The sequence below is a fragment of the Caloenas nicobarica genome, chromosome 1, assembly GCF_036013445.1.
Source record: "Caloenas nicobarica isolate bCalNic1 chromosome 1, bCalNic1.hap1, whole genome shotgun sequence".
Lineage (NCBI taxonomy): Eukaryota > Metazoa > Chordata > Aves > Columbiformes > Columbidae > Caloenas > Caloenas nicobarica.
The window spans coordinates 107,701,051-107,709,973 of record NC_088245.1 but is presented as its reverse complement, the minus strand read 5'-3'; the positions used below and the strand labels follow the sequence as shown (position 1 = coordinate 107,709,973).

General features: G+C 47.4%; 1 protein-coding gene across 1 annotated transcript in view; it reads left to right on the top strand.

The window, feature by feature from the left end:
• The first annotated feature begins 1,804 nt into the window (after positions 1–1,804).
• Positions 1,805–8,923, top strand: part of SCML2 (Scm polycomb group protein like 2) — a 72,306-nt gene continuing 65,187 nt past the window's right edge. The window contains exon 1 of the mRNA XM_065647696.1: positions 1,805–1,877. The gene's annotated coding sequence lies outside the window, so the exon portion shown is untranslated. The remainder of the gene's footprint in view (positions 1,878–8,923) is intronic.

Genomic DNA, 8,923 nt, shown 5'->3' with positions numbered 1-8,923 from the left:
AGCAGCTGTAGAAACCAATAGTTTGGTGTCCCAGTGGCTCTGGGGGAATGAATTCTTCAGATGTTACATCTAGCACTGGCTTGGGTTTTAAGGGTATCTTTAAAATATGTTTTCTTTTCCTCCCTGTCTCCCAAAGACTTATTCTGTGATACTTGGCACATTTCTATATCCATCTCTCTAAGGCAAATGATCTCTTGTTTTCCCACATAAGTTCAATATGACAGAAAAGGGAAAATATTTCAAATTAAGTGGCATCAATCTGCATTGGTTTATGAGTGTACCACACTTGACTATAAAGATTTTCTGTAACCGTATGTCAGTATTTGTCTTTCTCTTGTATCTTTGTAACCACTTTGACTAGCATATTTTTACTAATTTCTTTAATGCTGTCTAAGCATTACATAATTTATGGCAAGGACTCATTTTCCTCTTCCTGAAGAACCATTTACTACTTATCAGAGTGACCAAAATAAATTGTTAGTAGTAACTTTCAATGTATGCAGGATACTGGAGTGTGCTGTATGAATTTCACTTTATTATAGAAAAGTTTGAGGGTTTTTTTGGGGTATATATTTGGATTTCCTTTCTTCTATTTTTAAATTTCCATTATAAAACCTCCCAGAATCTCACTTTCACGATCTTAGTTTAGTTTTGATTTTACAATTTCACTTTCAAATGATTTAAGTAGTGAAGATGAAACTTGGGCACGGAAAGCCCCAAACATCGGTGGTATTTAGGAAATGATTTCTCATCAGATATACTTACGCCTACATGCCTCTTGGCATCTAAACTAACACACCTTGAGCTTACAAAACGGGAACATAGCCTCCTAAAAAGCCCTGGAAGTGCTTTTCAGCTATTATGCAGTATTTACAAGCGTGGATCTCTGTAAAATGGTTCTATAAAATTTCTCCAGGTAGATGTGCACCGATCACAACGCGCCTTGTACCGCTGTGATAATTTGTGCACGTATTAACGCGGAGCATCATTTACCGCAGCTAAGCCGCTCTGTGCAGCGGTACCTTCAGCGCATCACAGGTACAGCTGCCGGCGGTCACAGGTGCGGCTGTAGCGCACCGCAGCGGTTGCCTGACGTTCCCCGGCAGAAAACTTTAATTCCTCACACATTTTCCAGACGTTGCGGGCTTACACCGAGGCTTCCTACACACACCTGCCGTGGGGTGGTCTCTCCCCCCCTCACAAGGCGGCCCCGCTCCCAGGGCGCACGACCCTCACACTCCAGAGCGGCCGGAGCCCCCCAAGCCCCGCTCCTTCCCGCGCAGCTCGGGGATGGGAGCGCAGACATGCGCCGGTGCGGCGGCCGCTGCCGTTCCCACCGCAGCCCTCCGGGCCCGGCCGCCGCCCTCCCCGCGACGGGCGGCCACGGGCAGCGGGACGCCGGCCGCCGCCTCACCGCAAGATGGCTCCGGGCAGCGGGGCGCCCCTCGCCCGGCGAAGGGATGGCGCCGGGTCTGAACGCGGGAGGGCCGCCGGGAGAGAGCGGAGGGGAAGGCTCAGGCGAAGCGGGTCGCGCAGCGCCCGGGGCCACCTTACAGCCCTCCCCCGGACGGGGTGTCTCGGCCCCTAGCGAGCCCGCCCCCCACAGGTATGGGCGAGGTGCGGGGATGCCGGCGGCTCTCGCCCCCTGCACTGTGTGCCGCCCCCGGCGAGAGGCAGCAGCACCCCGGGCCGTTCCTCCGCTCCGCGGCGAGCGGAAGGGGGGCGGCAGGGGGGAAGGCCCGCGCCCCCGGTGCCGCTGCCGGGCATGCGCGGTGCCCCCGGAACATGGCGGCGGCGTGAAGCGGGCGACGGCAGAAGCCGCTTGACAGGAGCGGGAGCCGGCGCGGCGCGCTGGGGACCCGCATCCCGCCCGCCCGGTGAGTGGTGGCGGCGGCGCTCCCCGCGGCGGCGGGCAGGGGAAGGGAGGCGCAGGCAGGGAAAGGGAGGCGAGGCGGGGGTCGCGCCCCCTCCTCTGGCTCACACCGCGACCTCCGCACGCCGTGGCCGCGCCGGGCGCTGCCGGGGAAGGAGAACGACGGCGGCTCCGTCTCCTTGTTCCCGTCCCCTTGTTTGCTTTCCAGGGTGCCTCCGGCTGCCCCCCCCCGCCAGCCCCGTCGCTCTGCAGGCGGCAGCGTGTCCGGCCGGGGCTGCCCCGGGCTCAAGCGCCGCGTCCCGGCCCCTCGGCGCCGCCCGCTCCTCTTCTCAGCGGGCCGGGCTCCCAGCGCGGCGGGTCCCGCCGGGGCAGCGGCGCAGCTGCCAGAGTGCTCCCCGGGGGAGAGGAGAGGAGCGGGGCGGCTCTGCCTCCCGGCACCAACAAAGCTCCTCTCCGGGGGTGTGGAGGGTGGGCGCCGCGCCCGGACAGCGGGAGTTCCGCTGAGCAAGAGCGGCAGGGGAGGTTCCCGAGCGGCCCGGGGCTGCCGGCTGCCCGCTCCGTCGGTGCCTCCGTGGCGGGGCTGCGCCCGGGACGGACCCCGCTTCCTGCCGCCCGCCGGAGCGGCGGGGCGGGCGGCGTTTGACAGGAGCGCGGGGAGGACACGCCTCCCCCGGCTCAGGCTGGCGGGGCCCTGGGACGCGGTCGCTAGCCCGGAGAACTGGAGACGCGTTTAAAAATTAAGTAACTGGGTTGGGGTAACTTGGTAGAGGGTTTGAGGGTGCAGCTTGAGGACTGCGCGGTGAAAGCGTGGCCAGTCGGGGGGCACTTGGCTTGCGATGCGCTGCGGCGCCGTTCGCGTTTTCTTTAAACTGCGTTTATGGCATCCTTTAATTGCCGACTTGCAGGGGGGTATCCTGCATGGGGAGTAGTCTTCCCTCTACGTGTGTGATGGTCCAAAGAAAGTAGTTGCGCGTGATATGAAAAGTTCTGTTCTTAACAGTGGTGCTCGTCATCGCTGCCTTTAGGTACTGGGGCAAACTGCAAAGCGGATTGCAATGCTGTAGTAATTATATTAATATTCCAGTTAGATTTTATCCTCAGTTGTTCTTTAGCAATAGACTCTTCAAGTGTCTTTAAAAATTTCCGAGTAGTTACTTACTGAAATTTGAAGTTGATGCCTTCCCCTGCAGTTATTTTCTGTTTCTCACTGATTAATTAGGCTATAGGAGATAAGCAAAAATAATCCTAAAGCCTAAAAGATTTAGTGAAGAGGTGAAATACTGATATCTTAGTGAGTTCTAATAATGTGAACTTCACTTGTGGCTCATGCATATTCCAAGTAATGTAGCTTGGTGATTAAAACTTAAAAAGCACAGACTTTGTAGATTTGCCAGTAGCTTTTCAGAGTGCCCTGCATCTGACTTGTAAACAGCTCTTCAAGTTTGACTGGTTATGAATTTTTTATGATTCAGAGTAGCAGTCTTGGATTTTTAAAGCTTTCATACTGCATCTTACTCTTTGGAAGTGGCAGAGAAAAGCAGTCGGTGAGGCAGTCGCTCAGGGTCAGCAACGACTGCAGCACACATGCAGACAGGAAGGCATTCGCCATGTTACGGTTATGTTTTAAGTCGTCATGTTAACATCAGGTAATAAATAGAGGAGTGAATGTGTTGTGGCATACCAGTTCTCCCCGGGACAGCATCAAGCGCTGCTCAGACCACAGCAACCCACAGCCCACGGCAGTGGGGTTGCTGCCAGCGTGTCTGGGGAAATTGCTCGTACAACCAGGTTGCGTGCTGGGGGACAGGGGGAGCTGGTTTTCTCCCTTAGGGTATTATAAAAATGTAAGTACTATTTAAGGATGATATTACTTAAATTGATGTAAAGAAATAGCACGTTGAAGACTCTTCTGTTGCTGCTTTATTTATGGGAAGTTTTGCAGTAATGCAAGCAGGAGGCACCAGGGAAGACTATGTGGTAAAACTGAAGTTGAGACCTGGAAGTACTTGTTATGGCTTTTAGCTTTAACATGGTCTGGTTTTGAATATAAAAGTAATGTTTACTGATTTTTTTTTTTTTTTTTTTCCCCCAAGACTCAGCTGATAGAGTTGATGCTCTAGTTTTCTATTTGGTGTAAATCTCTTTCAGGTTGCTTGATATTATATACTTTCATAGTCATGTTCAGATTCAGAAAAAAACCAAATGCTAGCTTTTGGTTATCTGTTATAGTTGCAAGTATAAACTACTTTCATGCTAATTAGAAGCCATGTAGATACAGAAGTGTGACTGTCTCTGACTGTTCTTAAAATTTGGTTCTGTGTTAAGCATTGATCTTGATGTAGGCAGGTTCAGAGAAAAAGCAATGACAGTTCTCTAAAATATGTTTCCTCAGAATTTGTGTATTCTTACTTTGAATGTGCAGATGCCCTTTTTCCCCCCCCCCTTTGCTGCGCCTGTGTTGCTGCATTCAGCTACTGTGCTCTCATAAGGCAGAGGCATTGTTTTCTGGAGTAGCTGCCTCAGTTCAAAAGAGGCACTGGAGGTTGTTTCCTTTACAAAACCAATTGTAATTTTGTCTTTGCTAGAGTGAAATTTGTAGTATTGAGAAAGTATCAAGTCCAATATCTGTCTAAAAGTTGTGTGTATAAAAAAAAGATGCAGCTTTACTTGAGAGAATGTGAAAAAGCCTGAGGCAAACTAGATGTCTTCTTCTGCTGTTTGTACATGGGTGTCTTTCTCACAATTTTGCCTCATTGTTCTCTTGCTATTCCAATGGGATCGTGAGCTGTGAGTGAACTGTGTTTACTCCCTTTACTGTTGCAGTCAATCCACAATGAAGTGGATGTACAGGGAGAAATAGAGTCCTCAGTAATTATTGCTTGATATTAAATAGCATCACTAACAGGAAACGACATTTCTCATTAACTGTCCAGGACACTGCAGCTGTCTTTCTTGTTTGTCTAGAGACACCTACCTCAAACGGGGATGGGTGAAATACACAGTTATTCTTGCATGTTTTAAGATAACCTTTGAAAATACCATTTGACAGTCTCCTGTAACATTTCGAAGTGTAAATACAGGATAAACGACAAGTAGAGACTGGGACACTGCTTGAGTCTACACAAGGGAGGCTGTTAACCAGCTTCGTGACATCTGCATCCACGGGGCATTTGAAGTTCGTTTTATTCCTATTTGAAAGAAATAACCCTAGGCACCCAGCCTTAGCGCTGATTGCTTCTTCCAGAGATTAAAATGTTAAATGTAGAGGACTATGCTGTTTGTGTTCTTCAAAGTGTAAGACATGTAGCATAAATGACAAAGAAGACCAAGGTTTTTCTAGCATGTGGGAAAAGCCAGAAAATCCCATATAAAGTTGTTGAGGCTTAATAGAGCCATTTGTAAATATGAAGCAACAGAAATGTTGAATAGAAAATTATTTGTGCTTGAGTGTTGCAGGTGTTCTCATTACATGTTGCAGTCCTGGTATTTTTGCAAATACTCTGATTTGCAGTTTGGCTCAATGTAATTTAACATCCCAATATGATTTGGTGGATGTCTCTTTTTTTATTGTGATTTGTGTTTTGATATATGAGTGTTTTACTCATACAATTTGTCTGCCTTCTTTGAAGGCTTCTTTTAAGGCTCAAGGCTTCTATAATTTGGTGATATCTTGATGTAGTGGTAGGAAGCCTTAATATTAGTTGTCTGCAGTTAGGTTTATTTTTTCATTGTAGCGGTGATTGATAATGGTGAAGTACATGCGGTGTGTGTGGACAGCTTTACTTAAGACATCTAAGCAGAGAGACGATTCATGTGCTTAGGATAAAGACTCCAAAAAGTGAAACAGTTAAGTCCTTAAGTTGCTTCTTTTAAGAGTATATTTCTGGGTGAATCCTGTTTCTTGTATGTGTGCATGTCATGCACATGCCAGGTGACTTGACCTGGGTGTGCTGCGGGGGCTGCGGGCGAGCCCCCAGATCCTGCTGCCCCCCGCTCCTGTGGCGGTGGTGCCTGGGGTCAGCAATGCTGCAGCAAGAGGGACGTGGTGAGCGACCAGCTCCGTCCCCACGTGCACACGTGTGCGTGCATACATACCCTTCGTGTTGCCTAAAACTTGGATCCTGTATCTGTGATCTCTTTGAATCTCTCTCTCTCTCTCTCTCTCTCTCTCTCTATATATATATATTTGTTCCAGAATTCGAAGGGTGGCTACAAAGAAGACGGAGACTCCCTTTTTACAAGGAGTCAAATAGAAGAGGGGTAATGGTTGCAAGTTACTCCTGGGGAGATTCCGATTGGACACAAGAGGGAATTTTTTCACAATGAGAACAATCAGCCATTGGAATGATCTAGCGAGGGAAGTGGTGGATTCCCCAACATTGGACACTTTAAAGATTCAGCTGGACAGGGTGCTGGGCCACTTGTCTAGAATGTGCATTTTGCCCAGAAAGATTGGACCAGATGATCCTTGTGATCCCTTCCAACCTGGTATTGTATGATTCTATGATATCTATTTATTGTCTTGTGGGATGGGCAAAGGGACTTTGTGCCAGCTGCCTCTGGGGGACTTTGTGGGACAGTCTGTCCTTGTACCAGGCAGCTGAGGCTGCAGCAGCGGAGGGGTTACTTCAGGTATCTGAGCCAAGTGTGAGCAGGCACCCCTTTTGTCTGCAGGTGTACAGCCAAAGAGTAACCAGTGCATAAACGGTGATGGTGGCCCTCAGAGGTATTTGTATCTCTTTGTTGTTAGTCTTTCTGCTTGGTCAGCAAGGACACAGATCTGGAGGAAGGTCAGGAGCTGCATCACAGCCGTTCAGAAGGTAGCATCTGTCTTTACAAGCTGCCTTATTTCTTTTATTTGGGCTTGCTCTGATACTTTCTCTTGTATACAGTGGACATTGGGCACAGGTATATACAACTAGACAATTTGTAGTAGAGGGCATATACTATCTATTAGCTTTAGCAACTCTTCTCCCAAGATCCCTGTGTCACAAAAAAAATAATGTCACAAAACAGCTTTAGTTTCTGTGTCTTTGGTATAGGACCAAAAAATCTGGTATTTTCTAAACTTGGATCTGAATGAATTGAAGAAGTATACACTTGTTTGTCACGGTAAGTTATGTGTGTATCATATTTCAGGAGCGTAGATTCGAGACTGATTCATAGTTCTGGACTTTAGTGAAGGCGCCCACTTTATGGATAGTGTTTGATCGTTTGGCTCTAAATTGGTGCACTACTTAGTGTGTGCTTATTGTGGTTGTTCCATGCACTCTCTTCACGCCTTTCAGAATTACTTGCAGAGCCTAATATCAAAGTCTTTCTGAAATACTAGAACCTTTAACAGAATTTTAGTTCTTTTCCATTTGTTTTAGCAGGGGGATAGACTTTCTGCTGCCTGTGGAAGATGCCGTCTAGATATCTTATGTCCAAACTAATCCTAAAGTATTTTTTGTTAGAATAATGTTATATGCAGCTTAAGTATGAACAGTGTTTTGAGCCAGTATTTTTCACCCATAAATGGTGTGTTTTTTCTGCAGCTCCCCATTTGTATGTTGTCATCTAAAACCAAACAAGGCATTGCATTAAAGGTAGATGCCTGCGTTAAATCACTTGATTCCAGGCCTTCAGCTTCACAAATCAGGTCAAATTTGGTTTAAGATACCAAGGGAATTCAGTCTTTTCATGAAAGGGATGAACTTTGATGGAAATCTAAGTCTGTTGTCTTCTCAAGGTAATATGATATCCCTTTTAGTGCTGGGCAAGGACTAGGTTGAGCCTTTCATCATCTCTAGCATACATTAGTTCAGGGAGCATCTGAAGTTTATAAAACTTACTATAAGAGAGCAGCACCATTTTAATGAGGTGCATACCTAAAATGAAGAGTGTACTGTTATTTATGTGCTGTATGGAATCTATCAGAGATTAATGCAGGAAGGTTCAGTGGAAGGAGTACAGTTCTTGGGGCACGTTTAAAAGCCCATTTAAAAAGCACAGTTTGTAAAAGCGAGTCTTGTCCGTGGAGGAATGTGAAAGGGTATCAGAGCTGCTAAATTTGGTGGAACTCCTTATTGTCACAATTCTTTGTCAGAGTCTCAGAGATTAAAAGTGCTGTAGTATTTTTGATGGTGCTTCTCACACCAAACATCTTATATGTGTACCCTGCACTGAAGTGCTATACAGAAGCAGACAGCAGTTTTCTGGAAAGATCAGAAGATATGTACTGGTTTTAATCACAGGATAAACAGCATTATAATTAGCTGGAAAACTTTGTATGTGGCATTGGTGTGGGTTTTTTTGGTTTTTTTTGGTTTTTTTTTAACAGCTTGTTGTAGGAAAATGCTAGCTAGGTCCTTGTCAGAATATTCTCCAGTGCTCAGTGGTGTAAGTATGGGGTCGAAGAAGGAGGGGGGATCGCCTCCAGAAAGGTGATCTCCAGAAGCAGCAGAAACGGAGGTGCTCCCCTGTCCTGGAGCTGCACACAGCCAGTGCCACCTGTGCAGCCGTGCTGAGGAAGAGGTGCAGGAAGTTGCCCTTTACCCCCTATCTCACCTGTTTTGTGTGTTTGGGTTTTTTTTTAATAATCAAAAAGTTGTCCAGGAAGTGGGGGAGAGGTGGACTTCTTGTGGATGTTCCTGATGCTTTGGGCTTTTCACCTTCTTCCATTTTTGATGAATACAACAAATACTACAGCTGAGCATTTGCAGCTGTCTGGTCCTCCCGGCACCCGAGGAATTGTCTTTTCTGACCCGTCAGCACTGTGTTAGCTGCAGAAATGTCTAGCAGCACTGAATGGTCCTTATGAATGCTCGTCCAAACAGATGGACAAATATTTCTGGTGGCATCTCCATGGAGGATGATCTCCCTTCCTTGTGGAAGGAGTTTAAAGAAGGATTTTCCATTTTAGTTAGACAAATAAGTTGGGGAAACAGCACTGGTGAGCCCAGTGTGGGGATGTGGCTGTGCCTGGAGACTGAAGCAGCTCTCTGGGGTTTTCTCCCTTCAAAAACATCCTCTGGAAGGGGGAGCTATCAGGAAATTGCTTAAGAGTTT